This window comes from Nicotiana tabacum, chromosome 5 (assembly GCF_000715075.1).
Source record: "Nicotiana tabacum cultivar K326 chromosome 5, ASM71507v2, whole genome shotgun sequence".
Lineage (NCBI taxonomy): Eukaryota > Viridiplantae > Streptophyta > Magnoliopsida > Solanales > Solanaceae > Nicotiana > Nicotiana tabacum.
Genome location: NC_134084.1, coordinates 66681430 through 66705563, shown reverse-complemented (window position 1 = coordinate 66705563; position 24134 = coordinate 66681430). Strand labels below are relative to the sequence as shown.

The 24134-nt window shown below is 38.8% G+C and overlaps 1 long non-coding RNA gene across 1 annotated transcript; it reads left to right on the top strand.

Moving 5' to 3' along the window:
* Positions 1-3186: 3186 nt before the first annotated feature.
* LOC142180609 (uncharacterized) lies at positions 3187-17231 on the top strand. Its single transcript, XR_012709221.1, has 2 exons — positions 3187-3381; positions 16708-17231. It is a non-coding gene; the product is annotated as an uncharacterized LOC142180609 (long non-coding RNA).
* The last annotated feature ends 6903 nt before the right edge of the window (positions 17232-24134 follow it).

The following is a 24134-nucleotide window of genomic DNA, read 5'->3' as shown; positions in this document are numbered from 1 at the left end:
ATTACCTGCTTAAGTATCGAAAAAGTCTTTTCATGAAAACACATTTGAGTTAAAGGATTTTACCTATCTTTCACTGATTTACTGATTTTAAATGGTTTTACTTCTTCATTATGGAATGCTTTGTGCCTTACATGATTTCTTGCTTTCAGTCTTTATTTACATTTGTTACTTACTGAGTTGGAATACTCACTTTACTCCCTGCACCCTGTGTGCAGATTCAGGCGTAGCTGGTTCTGCCCCCGAGTGCTAATCCCTCCAGCTTCAGGCGGACATTCGGAGTTCACGAGGTAGTTGTTGGCGTTCGCAGCCTCGTGTCTCTACTCATTTATCTGTTCTATCTTTCTTTTCAGATAGTTGTACTAGTTTATAGACTTGGTGGATTGTATTATGACTTATACATGCTCATGACTAGTGACACCCCGATTAGGGTTGTGTTGGGTTTTACTTCCACATTTTATTGATATTATCTGCTACTTCATATTATTAATCATGGTTTAGGCTATTTTATTGTTGTTTAACTGTTTAACGTTGAATTGAGAATAGTTGGTTAGCCTTGTCTTCACGAGAGGCACCATCACTACTGGGTCCGGGTTAGGGTCATGACAGGCCCTGACCTTCCTCATCACTACCCAACCGAGGTTAGGCTTGCACTTACTGAGTACCACTATGGTGTACTCACAACCCTTCTGCGCATGTTTTTCATGTGCAGATCCAGGTACCGCTACTCAAGCCTACCATCCTTGAGGGAGGCGACTGCTGTAGAGACTTTGAGGTACATCTCCCGCGTCCACAGACCGAGAAGTCCCTTTCTATTCTAGTTGTTAAACATTGCCCTTCTGTATTTTCTTTCTTTTTAGATATTTGTAGTTAGACTGCTAGATATTCCAAAGGTTTATTTTCCGTGAGTTTCCGAGTTTTGGGATAGTGAATTAGATTCTGAGAAGTTGCATTGTATATGCCAGGTGGCATTTTAAATATTCTTTTGTTTGGTTATTTTTGGTTTTTGATTATTTCTTCCGCAAGTTTCGTTTATTTTCCGCATTTGTTAGGCTTACCTAGTCGTAGAGACTAGGTGACATCACGATGGTTCACGGAGGGCGAATCGGGGTCGTGACATCAGGTTTGATGACTGGGTATTATTAAAGGTATCACCTATGAAAGGTGCGATGAGGTTTGGGAAGAAAGGCAAACTTAGCCCACAGTATATTGGACCTTATACGATCATTCAGAGAGTGGGCCAAGTAGCTTATAAGTTAGAATTGCCCTCGGAATTGGAGTCTGTCCATCCGGTATTTTACGTATCTATGTTACGAAAGTGCATTGGTGATCCTACCCGAATGGTGCCCATGAATGATGTACAGATTACAGAGGACTTGTCATACGAGGAAATTCTGATTGTCATCCTAGACCGACAAATCCGCAAGCTACAAAATAAGGACATAGCATCCATGAAGGTTCTATGGAAAAGTAAGAAGGTGTAAGAGATGACGTGGGAAACAGAGGAAGAAATGAAGTCTAAATACCCCTACCTATTTAAAACTGGAATATGGCTCGAGATGGGATACCTCAGCACAACCTTATTCAGGCCAGTAGGTTCTCCGGTAAGCTCTTATTTTTGACTTTACAAATTTCTAATATACAGCTACGTGAGGCCAAGTATAGCATATATAGTACGTTTTATGGCTGCGTGGTTTTAGTCTATTGTACGGAAAAGATCCCAAAGTATCCAAGAGTAGACATTCGAGGATGAATGTTTCTAAGGGGGGAAGGATGCTACATCTCGCATTTTTTCGTACGTTAAGGTTTTGCCTTCAGTAAATTAACATAGACTCGAGAAGACTATGTTAAACATTTGATAAATCAAATGTATAAACAATTTATGGAATAAATCAAAATATCATCAATGAAGACTATCACAAATGAGTCCAAATAAGGCCTGAACACTCGGTTCATCAAATCCATAAAAGCTACTGGGGCATTTGTCAACCCCGGATGACATCACCAAAAACTCATAATGTCTGTACCGAGTGCGGAAAGCTATCTTAGGGACGTCGGATGCCCTAATTCTCAACTGATGGTAGCCATATCTCAAATCAATCTTCAAAAATACCTTGGCACCCTGAAGCTGATCAAACAAATCATCAATCCTTGGCAATGGATATTTATTCTTGATTGTAACCTTGTTCAACTACCGGTAATCAATACACATTCTCATCGATCCATCCTTCTTCTTAACAAACAACACCAGTGCACCCCAAGGCGAAATACTGGGTCTAATGAAACCCTTCTCAAGCAAGTCTTGCAACTACTCCTTCAACTCTTTCAACTCAGGCGGGGCCCTACGATACTGCGGGATAGAAATAGGCTGAGTGCCCAGGGCCAAATCAATGTAAAAGTCAATATCCATGTCGGGTGGCATACCCGGCAGGTCTGAAGGAAATATATCAGCGAACTCACGACCAACAAGCACAGAATCAATAGAAGGAATCTCAGCACTAGAATCACGTACATATGCCAAATAGGCCAAACACCCCTTCTCGACCATACGCCCAGCCTTCACATAAGAGATAACACTACGAGTAGAATGACTAGGAGTCCCTCTCCACTCTAAACGAGGCAAACCCGGCAAAGCTAAGGTCACAGTCTTGGTATGACAGTACAAGATAGCATGGTAAGGTGATAACTAGTCCATCCTCAATATGAAATCGAAATCCACCATGTCTAGAAGAAGCAAATCTATGCAAGTCTCAAGATCCCCAATCACAACTATACATGAACGATCACTACTAGAAATTGGAGCTATAGCAACGCTTTTTATTGCTACGGTTCAGTAACTGTTGCTATATATGGTGTATTGTTACGGTTTTAACGTTACATATAATTATTGGAGCTAGCAGGACACTTAGCAATTGAACCGTTGCAATAGCTTTAAAACCGTTCCGATAAAGGTATATATGGCAGTGGTTTTGTATAACCGTAGCAATAAATATATCTATGGTAACGGTTGGATAAATATTACGATTATTTTATTCCCTCCTTATCTTTCACCCAAATTTTCTATACCCGCTAAAATGAGAGGGGCCTTTAATCTGATTTTTAATTTTTAATTTTTAGTTTTTATATCTAACAAAATACTAAATATATGTAAAACCTTAATTCATTTTAGCGTACAAGTTTCATCAAAAATTACGATGAGATCCACTTTCACATTCTCCTCTTAAATCTCCTCCATAATCGACAATCTCCTCAAGGCTCCTCCGAGCTCCTCCATAATCGACAATCTCGTCTGTTCCGACGATCGACAGTCTCAACAACTCCTTCATAATCTACCGCTCCGGAGGCGGCATGCTAATCCTTTAGAGTTTCTCCAAATTTGAATCGGTAAATATATTCTTATTGCAAAAGTTTCTTAACTCGTGTGGGTGTTGATTTTAGGCCTTATTCATGAATTAATCAATTGGGTATATCAATCTTGAAAGTGGGTCTCATCAAGTTGAGTATATGCTCGTGGTTGAAGGCTTAATTTTTAGCAACTTTTTAATTTGTTTTTGTTTAAATTTCTGGGTTGTTTGCTCGTGGGTTGGTTTTTTGTGCTTTTGTTTAAATTTCTGTGTTTCTGTAAGCTTCCTTTATGTGGGATTTTGGTTTTGTATTTGTTTGATGGTTAATTTTGTGTGTGTGTTTTGAAGTACATGCACTCCTAAAGCTTAAAGTCCATATGCAAAGAAGGCATTGAAGAAACAAAGAAAAATATAGATACAGAAAATCCAATTCTTTGAGAAAAAAGGTGTGTTCTATCTTTATGTACAAAGTGAAAAAAGTCACGAATAATTTCAATAATCTTGGGTTTGCTGATTAATTATGCTTCTTATTGGTTAAAGTTAATGTGATTCTTCTAATTTAATTAAATATCTTGCTTTTGAAACTGTACTATGTTATATGGAATCATAGAATTAGCACTTAGACCAGATTGATAAATGTTAAAATATTGTCAAATGTTGTCAATTCTTGCTTTGCTTCTGCTGCTATACTTATTCTAGTTGTTATCCCATTTGATATATAAGCGCTAAAAGGGAGAGCATTTGACTTATCGGCGGGTATTTATACATACATGCCCCAGTAGCATTTTGAACTTTCGAGGACAAATCTTATAGTCAAAGCACAAATAAAACACATAAGAAACTATTCCGGATCATAAAGTCTCAATCTTTAACAAAATCCAAAATTGGTCCAAAGGTTGACCCCCGGGCCCGCGCCTCGGAACCCGACAAATTTTACAAAATTCGAATACCCATTCCAATATGAGTTCAACCATATAAAATTTATTAAATTCCGATACCATTTGGCCCCTCAAATCACGATTTTTTATTTTAGGAATTTTCTTTAAAAACCAACATTTTACTCAACCCAAATCACAAGTTAAATGATAAAAATAAAGATAAATTCATGGAATATAATCAATTATAGGTGAAGAACAGCTACCCAATCGTTTTACTTGAAAACCCCACAAAGAATCGCCCAAAACCGAGCTCTAGAACTCCAAAATGGTGAAAATGGCAAACCCTCGGAATAAAGTACTATTTATTCTGCTCAGGTCTTAAAGCATCGCGAATGCAGAGGAGGTATCGCGTTCGTGAAGAAGAAAAATGAAGGTGCCCAGGTGACTCATCGCGAACGCAACAGTGTGTCCGGAATGTGAAGAAGGGAAGTTTGATGGCCCAAAGACTGCTCTTCGCGAACGCGTGAACTTGTACGTGAACGCGATGGATAGATGTGAACGCGATGAAGGAAGAGACAGAACTTCGCGAACGCGACGCTTTTAATACGAACGCGAAGAAGGATTTCCAGGTGGTCAGCAACAAAGCTTCGCGAACACGGAAGGTGGTTCGCGATCGCAAAAAAGGATACCAGAAGCAAAAACAACAGTTCAAAAACAAGGGAAAATGACTCGTTGACCACCTGAAACACACCCGAGGCCCCCAGGACCCCGTCCAAACACACAAACAAGTTATATAACCTAACATGGACTCGCTCGAGGTCACAAATCACATCAAACAATGCCGAAACGACGAATCACACCATGAATCGAACTTAGGAACTTTCAAGCCTTCCAACTTCCAAAACTCGTGCCGAAACCTATCAATTCAACCCGGAATAATGCCAAATTTTGCAAACAAGTCCAACATGACATAACAGAACTGTTCCAACTCTCAAAATTGCATTCCGACCACGATATCACAAAAGTCAACTATGGGTCAAACTTCTCCATTTTCCAAATTTCAACTTTTCCAACTTTCGCCGAAACACCCCAAATTACCCTACGGACCTCCAAATCCGAATTCGGACGCCCACCTAAGTCCAAAATCACCATATGAAGCTGTTGAGATCACCCACGACCCATTCCGGGGCCGTTTACTCAAAAGTCCAATTCCGGTCAAATTTTCACTATTTAAACTTCCAAAACTAGGTTCCTTCTTCCAGTTCAACTATGATTTATCCGAAAACTGAATCCAACCATGCACTCAAGTCAATATACATAATTTGAAGCTTCTCGAGACCTCAAACTACTGAATCGGGTGCAATTGCTCAAAACGACTAGTCGGGTCGTTACATCCTCCTCCACTTAAACATACATTCGTCCTCGAACGTGCCCAGAGTCGTTCCAAAGCCATCGAACCACTGCATGAGATCACCATACATACACTCGGGGGGTGATTCCCCATCACCCAACCTGAGCAGAACTGACAATGCAACTTAACTAAAGACCTTATATCCTCCTTAGCCCATAACCTTAGAACAGAACCAAAACCTCAACATCTGATATTCATCCTCGAATCCGAATTCCATGTCATCACACTGCATGATCCTTAACAAGCTGAATCAAGCCAAATTCCAATCCAGAATACAATCACACGCTGCTCCACACAACTCAAATGCCTGAAGCAATAACACCTTACCACCATAGCTGCTCAAATAACATCCTGGATGCCGGCAATATACTTCACATTGAATACAACCTTGTTTCGGACCTCCACATCACTGCTCATGATAAAAATACATGCGGGAACTCATAGCCGCCATTAAGATAACAAGTCAAGAAGCTCTCTCGCCCGCCAAGGGCCATCACCCAAATCTTAGCAGAAACACCCTCATACTTCCAAACACTCCTCACTCTCGGTACCATAGTACTAATCTCAGGTCTAACAACATCATCTCAGCCAATACAAGCAGCACAACTGACAGCTCATCACGGAACCACACGGATTCTCACATTACACAATTCATACACCAAACCAACAATAACTCAATTATGCAGCACAAGTAAGAAAAGCAGGGTATAAGAATTATCTAACGAGCACAATATGTGTAACAACAAAAGTGTAGTTCTTCATCAAATCGTCCCACAGAGTGAAAACACAACACCAAATGAACACAAGGAAAGGGGTATCCCACATAACATCTGTTGCGGCGTGCAGCCCGCTCCAAATACTCATCAAGCCAAAATGCTCGAGCTCACTGAACATATGAATACTGATATCAAGTACAACAAAGTGCACAAATAAAACTGTGGGAAAATAAATGAAAGTGCTAAAACATGAAAGAAGCAAGCACGACTAAGGTGCCATAAGCAAATCAACATCACGAGGGCTATCTTGACCGCATCGCCATAAGGCCTGAACAGAATTACTACCCGTGGGGGAAATAATCCTACAACCTCACCGCCTAACACAACATACAAGAGTGGCACATATCATAGGCTAGGGGCACATATAATATCCCTCCTACCTGATTACATAACCAAAATGACAATCTCACAGAGGCACACAAATTTGCTCTGACATGACATACATATTCTCGTTGATCCCTCAAATAGCCCACAACAAATCCTGATTACCTCCAAATAGGTAAATATCCTTTCCAAAAATCCACAGTGACCTATCAATCATGCATGCTATTAACTATATCATCCTCAACATTTTTCCACAATCCGCAAACAGGAAATAATTCACATATGAGGGTATCTAGCCCCAAAACCTCAGGGATACCAAAATTTCCATACTCTAACTCCATTACGCAATCAAATGGCTGATATATTACTTACACCCTATCATTCTACTGAAGCACTCATATAGAGTTTCTGACCACATAACAAAATATATCCTCGAAAGCCTCAAAACCCAGTAATCACCCTGCTTGGGTAAAAATAGCACTAGGGCCAGTTATTTTACTTAAAATTAAAACATTTTTTTTGAAATACGGAATTATATGAATAAGGTATTGATTCGGGAGAAACCGCGATGTACTACATATTCCTTATGCTCATAGTAGACACCCAACTAAAGTCGTAGTCAAGCCATCGAGAACCCCTCCGAGATTCGCCCGCACGCAACCAAACCATTAGGACTGCACCTTCCCAACTCAACCGAGCCACACAAACCGCCCAATCCAAGAGTTATTCCACAAATTCCAATAGAGAATTCCCATTCAAAAGGACCATTTACTTCCATAGCTATGCTGACCCAACACTACTAAACTGACTCATTTCTTCAGATAGTCGATATACAATAACTCCCATCAAAGCCCCACATGCAGATGATTCTAGTATGAACCAAGTAGCAAGAAACTCATAAACCACCGCATTACCTCTAAAGCACCTCATTCTGCCGCAACCACGATACCCACACTGAATAAACCTCCTATGAATTTGAAGTTATTCCTCGAACTCCCCTTGATGCTAATATATAGATCCATTATTGACGTAAATACTACAAGCCCCAACATCATCCCATTCGAGATCTTAGACCCTGGTCATACCACAAATCCGAGAACCTACCAATACCACATATACACGTACCTCAGGCTAAAACTGATACAAATTTGATGATCTGCAACACTAACTTTCAAAGCTCGTACAACATAAATCACAAGGTATTCCAATACCACCAACTACTCCCAATCAACACCCACTTCGTGGACTTGCCACAATTGCGATGACTAGTCGACCAATTAAACATTCCCAAGCTCGCACTCATCAATCAGGTGCCGGAAACCACTGCGCCTCCAAATGAGTCTATGTTAAATATGTATAAATATTTAATTTCGAACTTAGTAACTCAATGAACTCATAAAGTTCAAATTGTGAATTCTCTATATGTGTGTGTACAATGCTCATGAATTGAAGAAGAGATACAGAATCAAATTTTCATTCTCTCATCCTCATTTCCTTTGTTCTTCACCTTAGCTTCTAGATTCTTTTATTATGGTATCAGAGCAGCGATTAGGGCTCTGAATTTGCTTCTTCTTCACCTAGCTGGTTCGCAATTGTTAAATCTAGAGCTGTCCACCATGGGAGACACCCTAACACCTCAAATTGACCATTGTCATCTACTCTATCTTCAACCATCTGATACTCTTGGAGCGATTCTGATAGATATCAAGCTAACATGACTAGAAAATTACGGATAGTGGAGTAAATCGATGCGTTTGACTGTATTGGGGAAAAACAAGCTAGGTTTCGTAGAAGGAACATGTGTGAAGAGTTTATACAAAAGAGAATTAGCCGATCTGTGGAAAAAATATAATGATATAGCTCTCTCATGGATTAGGAGATGTATGTCGTAGGAACAGTTTTCAAGCATCGTCATGCAGCAAAGGTCTGGTCTGAGTTCAAGGAGAAGTTTGGAAAATCTAATTTGACTAGATTCTATCATCTTTGGACTCAAATTGGAACCCTAACTCAAGGCACTAATTTTGTTACAACGTACTTTACTAAAATAAAAGTCTTATGGGATGAACAAGACACCTTAATACCAGGTAGAGGATGTAATTATAAGGAATCAGAACCATTTTTGAAATGTTCTATCAGCAACGTCTAGTGCAATTTCTAGTAGGATTAAATGATACATATGCTCACGTTCGCAGCCAAATTTTGTTAAAAGTACTTGTGTTATCAGTAAATCAAGCATATACCTTAGTGATACCAGAAGAAAGCCAAAGGGCACTTGGTGTAATGGACATGAATAAAGAGTCATCAACCATGTTAGCTAGTAAGATATAAATGATGAAAGGCAAATATTTTGGTGTAATCTGTAAACATTGTGGGTATAAGAGGCATTAAAAGGAGAATGGCTACAAATTATGGGATATCCACCTGATTTCAAGAGCAAAAGACAGCCAATGCAGGGTGCTGGTGGCTTGAAGACTTATGCTAATAATGCAACAGTTGAAGGAAATAATTCTGCCGAAGGGAACAGTTCTACTGGAGCCAGTCTCAAAGCCACTACTTCACAAAGGAGGAGTATAAGCAGCATGTGGACTTGCTGAACAAATATTCAGCTGGTGATTACAAAGTCAACATGGCAGGTATTGTTTCCATGTTGTCGAATAATTGTCTCTTTGAATGGATCATTGACTCAATGGCCTCTCATTATATCACTTCCTGCAAGGATAAACTAGCTTACATCAACAAACTAGGAAGTTCGGAAAGTAAAAAAGTGCAGGTACCAACTGGAAACAGGTCATAAATAACAAATATAGGAAATGCAATAATCCTAGAGAGACAAAGGATAAAAAATGTTCTACATGTGCGAGACTTCAAGTTCAACCTACTTTCAGTATCAAAACTGACCAAGGATCTTGTTTGCACTATTAAATTTTTTCCTGACTTGTGTCTTTTACGAGGTCTTTATAGTGGCAAGGTGATGGGGATTGGTAGAAAAATAGATGGTCTTTAAATCCTTATAGTAGTAATAAAACAAGTAGCAGCAGCAGTAATGATAAAAGGAAACTATAACACAAAATTATAGTTTTGTGTTATAACACAAAATTCAAGATTAGGACATCTCTCCATGAAAGCAATGCAACACATTCCTATCTTAAAAGGTTTAGTAGATGGGCATAATCAACAGGGGTGTCAAATATGCCCAATGGCAAAGCAACACATGTCAACAGTCCCAGATAGCACAAGTAAAATAGACTATAGTTTCCAGCTTATACACCTAGTTGTTTGGGATCCTTATAAGCAGCCTACATATGATAAAAAATTATTACTTTGTCATAATTGTTGATGACTATAGTAGATATACTTGATTATGTTTGATACAGTCCAAATGTCAAGTGATAATTGTATTGACAAATTTCTTTTCAATGATAAAAATCAGTTTGGCATGAATATTAAAGTACTGAGATATGACAATGGTACAGAATTCTTCAATTCTAAATGTAGTGTTTTATTTTCTGCTCTTGGAATAGTTCATCAAAGTAGTTGCCCATACGCTCCACAACAAAATGGTACTATGAAAAGGAAACATAGACATATTTTGGAGGTTGTAAGAGGTTTAAAAATTTAGAGTTTAGTCCCAATTAGATTTTGGGGAGAGTGCATTCGGACTGCAGTTTACCTAATTAATAAGCTCCCAACTGCAATCCTCAAAGGCAAGTCACCTTATGAAATACTTCATAGCAAAGCACCAAAACTAAAACATTTGAGGGTGTTTGGATGTTTGTATTATGCCAGTATCTTACCAAGAGAAGATAAATTTGCTATAAAAGCAAAAAGAACGGTATTTATGGGCTATTCAAAAACACAAAAGGGTATAGGTTGTATGACTTGGAGTCTAAGTCTTTTTTGGTAAGCAAAGATGTTTCCTTCACGGAAAGGAACTGTGGAGACAATTGAGATGTTGCCGTGTACCTGTTGGATCCATCTTGAAGACATGGCAAGGACTATGCTAATTGACAGTGGTCTTGCAAAAGGTTTTTGGGCGAAGGCAGTTAACACTACTTGCTATCTGGTGAACAGGTGCATGATCAGGCCCCTCTTGAACAAAACCCCGTATGAATTGCTGAACTGGAGGAAGCCCAAGCTAACACACTTAAGACTATTTGGCTGCAAATGCTTCGTTCTCAATAATGGTAAGGAAGCGCTGGGAAAATTTGATGCCAAAAGTCATGAAGGAATTTTGCTTGGATATTCTCCACAGAGCAAAGCATACAAGGTCTACGACAGAAAGACTCAATGTGTTGAAGAAAGCATACATATGATCTTTGATGAATCACACCACCTATGTATAAAAATTCACATGATAAGATTGATCAAGACAGGGAGCAGTCAAAGGTTCCTAGAGAACTCATTGATATGGCAAATGGAAAGGATGGCATAATGAGTCAAGACAAGGAATCCAACGAAGAAAGTGCAGTAGAATCTCCAGATGATACATAAGAACCTGGTTCTTCCATCACAATAACTAAAGCATAGTACAGAATTCCTGATGAGAACTATTGGTACTGAGTTAAGAAGTGGAACTAACTCCTCCATTGATGCCAACAATTGATACTATTCATAGGAACCTAGGTCTTCTCACAATGAGATGCAGATGTCCAACTAGAAGCACAAAAGTTCACATCTTCTCCAAAATATGATCACTCATCTTGATTCAGGGATTTAAACCAGATCAAAGACAAGAAGCTCACTTGCCTTCTCAGCTTTCCTTTCTCAAATTGAGCCCAAAAATATCAAGAAGGCATTGAAAGATACTGACTGGATTACTGCTATGCAAGTGAACTCCATCAATTTGAAAGGAACCTTGTATGGCACCTGGTTTCTCGACCCTCAGACATAAGTATTATAGGAACTAGGTGGGTGTTCAGAAACAAACTTGATGAGTTTGGAAATACAATAAGGAACAAGGCCGGGTTAGTAGTGAAAGGCTACAATTAAGAATAAGGGACCGACTATGATGAGACTTTTGCCCTAGTTGCTCGAATGAGATCATCTTAACATTAACGTACTTACGTTTTTTATAACAAGCGATAAATAAGTGTTATGAAGGATAAAGGAGTACACGGATTAAAGAAAATGAGTTTCGTTGAAAGTGACCAATTTGGAATAAAATACGGGTCGAGCGATAATACCCGATAATTATGAACTAGTACCATGCAAGGTACCATATGATCATGGTAGTACAATATATAAAGTATATATGAAGTATTTTAAAAATAAATAAAATTTTAAGTAATTTGTGGTAATTTTTAAATTATGTGGGTAATTGATTAATTATCGGGTAACAGAGCATTACCTAGTTAATTAATAAGCGGACAAAATTTAATCAATTACAAGAGGAAAATGTGGCACAAGGCCACTAATTAGGAAAATGACTCATGAATATCTGTGTATGTGTCTTAAGTTTAAAGAGTCTTAGACTTAAAGTCTTGGTAAGACTTATGACTGTTGTCCATGTAAGACATGATATTAGGCTTCCTTGTTAAAAAATCCAAACATTTTGGCCTCTGATCAAACAAAGGGAAGAAGCAAGCAAATCTTTCAATTTCAAAAGCAATTCAAGCAAAAAAAATCCTAGAAATAGAAGCTTGAAAGCAATCTTCAAAAATGTTGGAACCAATTTGAGCTTAAATCCATTCTTGGCTCATAAAACGTTAGAAGCAGAAAAGTTTCGTTTCAATCCAAGTGTAATTTCGTCCATATTTCGTATTCTATTCGTTCAAATAATTCAAGAAACAGGTATGTTAAGGCTAAGATCTTCCTTCATTTTGCATGATCTCGTCATTACACAAGTTTGATAACGAGGCATAAAGAAAAATTCATATCCCGGAATTTACGTATATTTTGCTAGTCTCGCAAATTGCGTATATATTTCCAGTTTGTAAGTTACAATGTTATCCTTGCCGGGACTTCATATTCACTTAAGTATTTTCTTATTCCAGTCAAGAGAGAAAAGAGTTTATATATATAGTATTAAATTATTTTCATTACCATCGAGCTATAATCGATGGGCAGGTCCCTATTGGGCAACCTCTGATCAGATGGTAAGTTATATACCGAGCCTGCTGTGGCCGAGCGCCTATGAGCGAGCCCAATTGGTCGAGATACAGAGCCTAGTATGACCGAGCGCTTATGAGCGAGCCTACTATGGCAAAACAGATATATATATATATATACCGAGCCTTATAGGGCCGGACAGCTATTTTACTCACTATATTGAGAGAGTTGAGTCAGTATCCGCTAATGAGAATATCTTCAAATTATCTTTGATCCCCAATTGCTTTCAGTTATTATAACATCAGTTTTGCTTCAGCTTTCAGTATATTGCCTTACATACTCAGTACACTATTTTGTACTGGCGTCCCTTTCTGGGGGCATTGCATTTCATGCGTGTAGGTTCAGACAGGCAGACGGGTAGACCTCCTCAGTAGGTGTTGCCCGAGTTCAGCTTTATTGGTAAGCTCCCCTTCTTTCAAAGTTGTCGGGTCTAGTAGTGTGATGTATATCTTATGTATATATGTATATAGGTTATAGGTAGGTCGGGCCCTATTCCGATTACGGTACATCTATCAATAGAGGCTTGTAAACATATCATGTCAGTTAGTGCAGTATGTTGGGCTTGTAGGCCCTGTACGTATATTTTTTTGACCTATCAGTTATAGTAATTATGATGGCCTTGCCAACCCAGATTTATGTTGACATTAGTCAGTGTCAGCCTCCATTTAGTGTTATATTTTGCATCGCACATTATCGTGTAATGTGGCCCATAGATAAAGTATGACATTACATGTTCAGTGTCTTTTAGTCGCAAGTGGTATGCAAGGATAGATGAGGCACTAGGTGTCGGTCTCGCCCCCGGGCTCAGGGAATGACATCAAGGTGACCATTGGGATGGCTGTCCTAATTCGTATTATCCTTCTTAGAGCTCTTATTATAATGTTTCTAATAATGTTTATACATTTGATAGGAGCAAGGAAGTGGAGGATATAGAATGTGTGGCTCGTATCATGGACATGATAAGGCAAGCAACCGAGTAACAGAACATGATGATAAGGCAAGTAGTCGAGAAACAAGTTCTTGATGCCTTAGCGATCAAAAGACTCCAGGTTAGAATGGACGAATTAATGGCCAATTTCCAAGAAGATGAGGAGAGCGAGTTACCACAAGAAGATTATTTTGAAGAAGCAGATATAGTGAGACAATCTTGGCTGGAGGAACAAGCTCAAGTGATAAAATCTCATTAGTTTCTGTGTGATGGTCTTTCAATTATGACAGAACAATTGATAGAAGGAAGAACTAAGCTCATGCAAGAGATAGACCAATTTGACTCAGATATCCATGACATGCAGGCTCAATTGAATAAAAAAGTTAAGGCGTCTGATTCCCTACAACCAATTTTTGTGGATTCTGGCCAGCTTGTGGAGCGGAAAGAGGAATTCCAACTATTCGACAAAAATATTATTAATGATGCCAAGGTTGACGAAGAGTGCAAAATTGAGGATGCCAAAAATAATGTAATTTTAGAGTTGGAGCGTATTGGACCTCATTCTAAACACTTTTCAACATTGTGTTTAGTTGGTGACATGAGAATTGATCCAGTCGAGCATATGGAGGAGTCAATGGATGAGGAACAAAGTGTTTATATTCTGAAATTTGTCATACTAAGGAGGCAAAATGACATTCCTCACTTAAGGGCCAAGAAGTGCAAGATGCGATATCTATTGCTTGGTTCCTTTATTTTTACACCACTGTCCCAGGAACATGACAGAAAAATTGATGCAAAATTAGGGGCGCAATTTATGTCCTCAAAGTGGAAGGAAAAGTGGTGAAAGGATGGTGCCATGCTGCAACGTTAAATCAAGAGCTTGTTGGCAGGCAACCCAATTCTAATTTTTTTTAAATTTTGTTTATTGTTCTATTTTGTTATTTTTTGTAGTGTTATTTTTATTGTTTTGTAGGAGTACGAGCATGGAGTCAAAGCCAATAGGCATGTGCAAAAATGAGTAGGTGGTTAAAACTAAGTGTGAGGTACTCGCACAAGGGATCATACCTGGGAGAAGTCTAAGTATCCCATGAGTTGCTAATTCTTCAGCCTTTGGCCTATCAGGGAGTTTCTTTTACCCTCTTGTTATTTTCAGTGTGCATTGAGGACATTGCACAATTTTAAGTGTGGGGTGAGGAGATTGTCTGAGTGATTTTTTGTGCTACCTTAGCTTAGTTGTAGTACTAGTTCTTAGTGTAGTAGTTTTTGTTAAAAATAGAAAAGAAAAAAAAATCAAAAAATTTAGACTTTTCTTGACGATGGATTTTGTGGACAGTTTTCTTGAGGGATTAAGGTCCAATGAAAAAAAAATTCAAAAAAATTTTCTTTTTATTCTAGTTGTTTTAGTTAGGTAATAATCCCTCTTGATTTTTCTTTGTGCATCGGTTCTTTTTCAGAGGATGTAACTTGAACCGGGTAAACTTTTTTATTTTTAGGATCAGATTTTTTTAGGAGTAGAAAAATAGGGAGAAGAAAATCTTTTGTGACTTGTTTGATACTAGAATATTTAAGCTTGAGCTAGAGTAGTACTTTCCTCTGAGTGCTTGAGTAATGAATAAAATAGTAGACTTTTTGACACCTAAGCTTCGGGTTGTGACTTTGTATATAGCTTATTCTTATTTTGTCTTTTGCTATGACCTTGTATGTCTTAGAGTGGAATTGATCCATCTTGATTGATACTAGTGTCATGTGGGATGAGGATTTCTTACATATATTGCATGTTTTGCATCTCAGTCTAGAACTTGCCCTGCATGTTATTGAAGCGAAATAAAAATGTTGCTCTATTTAGAAGATGATAATAGGCTTTCTTTGATATATGTCTTGTAAATTTAGCCTGTTCAGATATTGTACCACTAATTAAGCATGTAGCCTTTTGTTTGGAAACCGTATTTTTGCCTTAATCCTTTTGTTGAATCCCTAGTTTTTGCACACTGCTTCCTTGAGCACTGTTGCTTAGACTGTAATATTAATTGATAAATTTGAAGAATGGATGATAAGGTGAAAAATGGTGACCAGCGATAGCTGAAAAGTGATGAAAAGGCCCTCTGGAATAGAATGTGACATGAAGAAAAAAAGAGAATGAAAAAAATTGCTTAGACAAAAAAGAGGAAATGTTCTTGATATAAGGGAAATACTTGTGAAACAATTGATGAAGAGAGGGCTAAAAAATAAAGTGAAGAGTAGAAAATAATGGGTGATGAGATCTAAAAGTGAAAAGTACTTAGGGAAATGTAAGTCACTATTATATAATTCTCCTACCTGCCCCTTAACCAACATTATAACCCGTTAAAGTCCTATTTGATTCTATTCGAGCATGTTTAATTAGTAGAGGTATACATAATGGGCAAGCCTATTGTTCTTTGTGCATACATGTGAATTTGTTTATGAGTGCGAGAGTTGTTCTTTGATGCAAAGTCCTTAAGTTATATTCATTATTTGATTTGAGTGTATAGACTACTTATTCTTGTGAGAGCACTTGTTTCATGATAGATATGTGATGTTATTAGCTTTATTTGATAGAGTAGGTAAGCGAGCTTAAATTTGGTAAGTTAGAGCCTGTTTATGAGGTTAGGAAGTTAGCAGTCTGTTGTTTGTTTGTGACTTGTATGTCTTGGACGATGATGAGGAAGTGTCTATTTGATTATTTGAGTTGTTATAGGGCCTAATTGGTAGTATTAACTAAAGTGGTGGTGTTTCTAGGCTTGATTTATTGAGAGTGGTTTAATGAATCTCGAGGACAAGTAAGAGTCTAAGTGTGGGGTGTTGATGTTCGACCAAAAATACATGTATTTACTGATTATTACCTCGTATTCTAGTACTTTTAATCGTCTTTTGAGTATTAATTATAGTACTTTGTGTTTAATATTATATTTTAACTCTGTAGGAATAAAGCAGTGTGAAGATGAAGAGATTTGGAGCAAAATTGAATAAAACGCGGAAGAAAAAGAAAGAAAAATAAAAAAATAAAAAAAAAGGGGGGACACCCTTTGCATTTTGTCCCCCAAAATGGAGACAACAAAAGAGAGTGTTAATTCAAAAGCAACGAAGCAAGGAATTGAACGTGAAAAGCGCACTGGTTTCAGCGCTAATTCCAGCGCGAGACCATGCGTGACGGAATTTTTCCCACTTCCCCCGGGACAAGGTTATTTCAGCCCAAAATCCTCCTCCCCCAACTCGTATATAAGGAGTCCTAAATCTAATTTGGAGGATATTTATCATACTTGGAAGGAGAATTCAAGTGAGGGAATACATACCACGCTTGGAGGAGGCTTCTGACAAGTTTTTCTTCTCTTCTCGTCCTTTAATCTCATAGTTTATTAGTCCTAGAGTCGTAGGGTGCTATATGAATGTTGTGGTTTGAAACATGAATTTTTCTTATTATTTTATCATATTGGTTTATTTATTCAATCTTGTGCTTAATTATTTGATTGCTTGATCACCAATTGAATACTATTTACGATCTAGGATTGAATTCGAGAGAGGGAACTACAGATTACATATAAGATTGAGTAAAGCAAGATCTTAACTCTGGGGGGAGGGGATTTGCGGTTAGGATAGGAATATACATAATTGTCTTGCTTGGTTACTATACAGGAATTATTAATGCGTTCTTATTAATTCTAATTCCATAGGAATATAGGTGTTAGATTAGCTTGAACAAGCGAGTTGTACTTCGGGAGAAAGATACAAACAATATTAACCCTGTCAACTAATAAAGTAGATAAATTAATTAAACGATTTAAGTGGAAAACTCAACGGGATTATTTGCTAACTCATAGCTCTAGAATATTCACTCGCATTGAATTTGTCTCTATAATTTGCCAACTTATTCTCTTTAATCTCTTAGTTTGTTACTCTAGATTAGTTTAAGTTAATTATTCAGACTTTGGAATTTGCTTGAGTAGATTAATTATTTGGATTTAATTTAGTTAATAGTTAATCACAAGTCCATGTAGGTACGATATCTTGACTTATAATCCTATATTACTTGTCGACCACGTATACTTGCGTGTGCATTTGGGAGCAACACTAATCCCTCAAGTCAAGGTTAACCACGATACTTACCTTACTTCGCAACTAAATCAATACTCAATCACTGCTTTTCTTCTAGAATTAGCCTCCAAACCAATCAAATCTAACCAAATATAGTTCAAATAATTCAAAATAGACTTTAGAAACTACCCACAAGTGAAAAAGATCCAATCTTTAATGATTTTGAAAAAAATTAACAAAAGTTAACTCCGGACCTGCTTGGTAAAAACCCGAGTTTCAGACTAAAATCCAATTACCCAATCACCACCGAGTCCGGTTATGTGATTAATTTCAAAATCCAACCTCAATTCAAGGTCTAAATCTCAATTTCTACCTAAATCCCTAATTTCTACCATGAAAAAGCTTTGATTAAAGGTTAAAATCAATGGGGGTTAATGGAGATGCATTGAAATAAGCTAAAATCTACTAACCTATGAATTTGGGATGAAAAAACTCTTCAAAATTGCCTCTAGGCCGAACTCAAACTTGAATCACAATCAGTTGTAGATGAAGCTTAGGAAGAAATGCTAGCTGAACTTGCTGAGGATGTTGCTTCGTCAGACAATGGAAGGGGCGATTAACAAGCTACTTTTCCACCACCACCAACTAAACTTCCTCCAAACCTTGAAGGATTTATGAAGTTTGTAAGCGATAACATATAACTTGTATGAACAAAAATTAGTATGTAACTCTTATTTTGGCACTTCTTGATCAGTTCCTTTTTCTTCTCAATGGTGATATTAACACCTTATTGTGCTCTTTCTGTAGGAGGAGCAAGACTAAGAAAGATATTGTCATATTTTTTATTGCTATAATAAAATTACAAGACATTGCTTTGAATTTTTTTACAATATTTTTGTCTTTAAATTTGAATAAAAAATTAGGTCACAATTCTATAATAAAATCACAAGGCATTGGCTTAGATATTTTTTTAACATTCTTTTGTCTCTAAGTTCTAATTAATTTTAAAAAAAAATTATTGCTTAGTAGTTGGACCCATTTAGCCGGTTTGGACCACGGGCTCGACCCGTTTAGCTCGGGATGATGAGATAGTGGGCCCGGTCCCAGGCCGATTCCTACAAAAAGAGCATTTAGTCCGGGACCGTTTAGCGCATTTATTTAGGGACCGGGACCGCGGCCTGCGAAACCGGCCTGTTTGGGGCCCGACCCACTTGCCACCCTTAACCTAAAACTACGAATCAGATATCAAAATATATGAAATTTTTAAGGAAACTCAAGAACTTCCAAATTCACAACTGAGCATCTGAATCCTATCAAATCAACTACGTTTTGCACTAAATTTTGCAGAAAAGTTTTAAATAGCATAATGAACCTATACCAAAATCCAAATCCGGTAGCCATAAATTCAACTTATGGTCAAACCTAGGAAATATTTAAACCTTCAAGTTACTAGCGTTCGACAAAATATGTCAAATCACATTAGGGACTTTCGAACTTAATTTCGGGCATACGCCCAAGTCCAAATCATGATGCGGATCCACTGGGATCGTCAAAATATCAATTCGAGGTCATTTATACAAAATATTGACGTAGTCAACTCAAGTTATTCTTTTTAGCCAAAAATCATATTTTCTTCAAATTTTCACATTAAATCTTTCTGAAAAAAGACACGGACTGCACATACAAGTTGAGAAACACTAAATGGAGATAATAGACGTCTCGGAACATGGAAATAAGGGCTAGAACTCAAAATGACCTATCTGGTCGTCATATTCTCCACCTCTAAAAGAAACTTTCGTCCTCGAATAGACATAGAAAAGTACCCGTACTAGTGAAAAGGTGGGGGTCTACTCCGCATATCGAACTCAGACTCCCACCTAGCTGCCTTGATCGGCGGACCTCTCCGCCACACTCTAATGGAATGATAGCTCTTAGACCTCAACTTTCGGACCTGTCGTGCTAGAATAGCCACTGGCTCCTCCTCATAAGTCAAATCCTTATCTAATTGGACTGAGGTGAAATCTAATACATAAGACGGATCACCGTGATACTTCCGGAGCATGAAAACATGACACCTTGTGAACTGTTGATTAGCAAGGTGGCAATGCAAGCTTGTAGGCCACCTCCCCCACTTTCTCGAGGATCTCAAAAGGACCAATATACCTAGGGCTCAACTTGCCCTTCTTACCAAAAATCATCACACCCTTCATGGGTGAATCCCAAAGTAAAACCCTTTCTCCAACCATGAATGCAATATCACAAACTCTCCAATCAGCATAACTATTCTGAGTAGACTGGGTTGTATGAAGCTGATCTTGAATCAACTTGACTTTCTCCAAGGTATCCTGAACCAAATCGGTACCCAACAATCGAGCCTCTCCCGGATCAAACCAACCAATTAGAGAACGATATTGCCTCCCATATAAGGCCTCAAAAGGAGCCATCTAAATACTTGATTGGTAGTTGTTGCTGTAGGCAGGCTTCACAAGCGGTAAGAACTAATTCCAAGAACCACCGAAATCCATAACACAGGAGCGAAGCATATCCTCCAAGATCTAAATGGTGTGCTCGGACTGCCCATCCGTCTGGGAGTGAAATGTTGTACTCAACTTAGCCCATGTACCTAATTCACATTGTACGGCCCACCATAAATGCGATGTGAACTGTATGCACCGACCAGAAATAATGTACACCGACACACCGTAAAGATGAACAATCTTGTGGATATAGTTCTCAGCCAGTCGCTCTGAGGAATAGGTAGCTGCCACTAGAATGAAATGTGACGACTTGGTCAGCCTATCCATAATGACCCATACTTTATCGAATTTCTTTAAAGTCCGTGGGAGCCTAATAACGAAATTTATGGTAATACGCTCTCACTTCCTCTCGGGTATCTCAAGTCTCTGGAGCAAACCGCTAGGCCTCTGATGCTTGTACTTCACCTGTTGGTAGTTCAAACACCGAGCCACATACCCTACCATATCATTGTTCATTCTTCTCCACCAATAATGCTGTCTCAAATTCTGATACATCTTGGCGGCACCCCGATGAATGGAATACGGCGAACTTTTGGCCTTTTCAAGAATCAATTCATGCAGCCCATCCACATTGGGCACACAAATCTGACCCTGCATATGCAACACCCCATTATATCTAATAAAAACCTCCTTGACATCACTGTGTTGCACCATGTCCTGAAGTACAAGTAAATGGGGTCGTCATACTGATGCTCTCTAATACGCTCATACAAAGAATACCGAGAAACCATGCAAGCAAGAACCCGACTAGGCTCCAAAACTTCTAACCTCATGAACTGATTGTCCAAATCCTGAACATATGATGCTAGCAATCTTTGACCAACTGGAATATATGCAAGGCTACTCATACTCACAACCTTTCTACTCAAGGCATCAGCCACCATATTGGCCTATACGGGATGGTACAAAATAGTGATATCATAGTCTTTTAACAGATCTAACCACATCCACTACCTTAAATTCAGATCCTTTTGCTTAAACAAGTGCTTTAGATTTTGATGATCTGTGCATACCTCATACGACATGTTGTAGAGTAATTCCTCCAAATCTTTAATGCATGAACAATATCTACCAACTCTAAGTCATGAACATGGTAATTCTTCTCATGAACCTTCAACTGCCAAGATGCGTAGTAAATCATCCTACCATCTTGCATCAACACCGCGCCAAGCCCAATAGGTTACACACCATAATACACAGTGTAAGACCCCGAAATCATAGGAAACACCAACACTGGAGCTGTAGTCAAAGAAGTCTTGAGCTTCTAAAAGCTCATCTCACACTCATCAGACCACCTGAATGGGGCACCTTTCTGGGTCAATCTAGTCAATGGGGTTGCGATAGACGAAAACCCCTCCATGAACCGGCAATGATAACCCGCGAAACCCAAAAAGCTCCGAATCTCTATAGCTGAAGTAGGTCTATGCCAGTTCTAAACTGCCTCAATCTTTTTAGGATATATCTTTATACCCTCGAAAGATACAACATGGCCCAAAGAGACAAACGAATCAAACCAAAACTCACACTTTGAAAACATGGCATATAACTGACTATCTCTAAAGCTCTAAAGTACAATCCGAAGATGTTGTTCATGCTCCTCTCGACTGCGGGAGTATACAAAAATATCATCAATGAAGACGATCACAAAAGAATCCAGATAGGGCTTGAATACCCAGTTCATCAAATCCATAAATGTTGTTGGGGAGTTTGTCAAGCCAAATGACATCACTAGGAACTCATAATTGTGTCCAAAAAGTTGTCTTAGCAACATCAAATGCCCTAATCTTCAACTGATGGTAGCTACATTTCAAATCAATCTTCGAAAATACCTTGGCACCCTGAAGCTAATCAAATAAGTCATGAATCTTAGGAAATGGTACTTGTTCTTGATAGTGACTTTGTTCAGCTGTCGATAATTACTACACATCTTCATCGTACCATCCTTATTCTTAACAAACAACACTGGTGCAACCTAGGGCGAGACACTAGGTCTAATAAATCCCTTATCAAGCAAATCTTGCAATGGCTCTATCAGTTCTTTCAACTCAGTTGGGGCCATACAGTATGGTGAAATAGAAATGTGCTAAGTGCCAGGAGCCAAGTCAATACAGAAGTCAATATCTCTACCGGGTGGCATCCCCGACAAATCTGTAGGAAACACATCTGGAAACTCACGCACAAATGGTACTGAATATATGGAAGGAACCTCCGCACTAGGATCACACATATAGGCAAAACATGCTAGACGTCACTTCTTGACCATATATCGAGCCTTCACATAAGAAATAACCCTGCTAGCAGAATGGCCAGGAGTCCCTCTTCACTCTAATCGAGGCAACCCCAGCATGGCTTAAGTCAACGTCTTGGTGTGATAGTCCAATATAGTTTGATAAGGTGACAGCCAATCCATGCCCAAAATAACATCACAGTCCACCATATCAAGAAGCGGGAGATCCACATTAGTCTTAAGGCTCCCGATAGCAGCCAAACATGAGTGATAAATATGATCTACAACAATAGAATCTCCCATAAGCATGGACACATAGACAAGAGCAGTCACAGAATCATGAGGCATAACCAGCTATGAAGCATAATAGGATGACACATATGAATAAGCAGAGCCCAGATCAAATAGAACAGAGGCATCTCTATGGAAAATTGGAACAATACTTGTGATGATGACGTTAGATGACTCTGTCTCAAGTGTAGTTGCAAATGTATAAAAATTGGATTGGGCCCCACTACTTTGATCTCCGCCTTTTGGATGGCCTATAGCTGGCTAGCCTCTACCTCTAATGGCCTGACCTCCACCTCTAATGGCCTAACCTCCACCTTTAGCAGCCTAGCCTCTAGCTGGCTGAGCGGGCGATGTGGTAGCTAGTGACAGAACCATGGCATGAGAACCTTGCTGTGGCATGCCGCCTTATGACCTAGGGCAAAATCTCACAACTTGCCTTGGATCTCTACAAGTATAACAAGTCCTTGGCTGCTGTGACTGCTGACTTTGAAACTGACCTTGTCGACCTGAATAACCACCCTGATAGCTGTAGATTAGAGGTGCACTAATAGTAGTTGATGGTGCGCTGTAGGCTAGCTACTCAGGATGAGACCCATAAGAACCACAATTACCCAAATCACTGTGGGATGCCTGAAGCCTTAACTGAATCGCCCTGGGAGGATAGCCTCGACCAAATGAACCCCTGCCTCCAGATGAGGCACCACTTGAACCACCAAACTAATGATGCCTCTTCTCAGATGCCGCCCCCAATCCTGACCACGAACCATCTCGATCCATCTAGCAATCTCTACGGCCATCTGGAAAGAAATATTACTCTCCGGTCTCCTTGGCCATATATAGCTTATACCAAAAGTAAGTCCATCATGAATCTCCTCACTCTCTACCTCTCAGTAGGGAGTAAGATAAATATATGGCGAGTTGGGTCTACAAAATGGGTCTCATACTGGTTAATAGTCATGCTACCCTACTGAAGGCACTCAAACTGCCTAACTCCTCTCTCAAAGAGAAAGTAGTAAACTTCTCCAGAAATAACTGCGAAAACTGACCCCAAGTGCGTGGCGGGGAACCAGCTGGTTTGTTCTGCATATGATCCTACCACCATCTCTTGGCCAAACTGGTCATCTAGAGCACTACTAAATCTATTCCATTAGACTCAACAATACCCATGTTGCTCAGCACCTCATAGCAACGGTCCAAATAATCCTACGGGTCCTCAAAACGTGCACTACTGAAGTTAACAAGGAAGAGCTTTGTGAACTTATC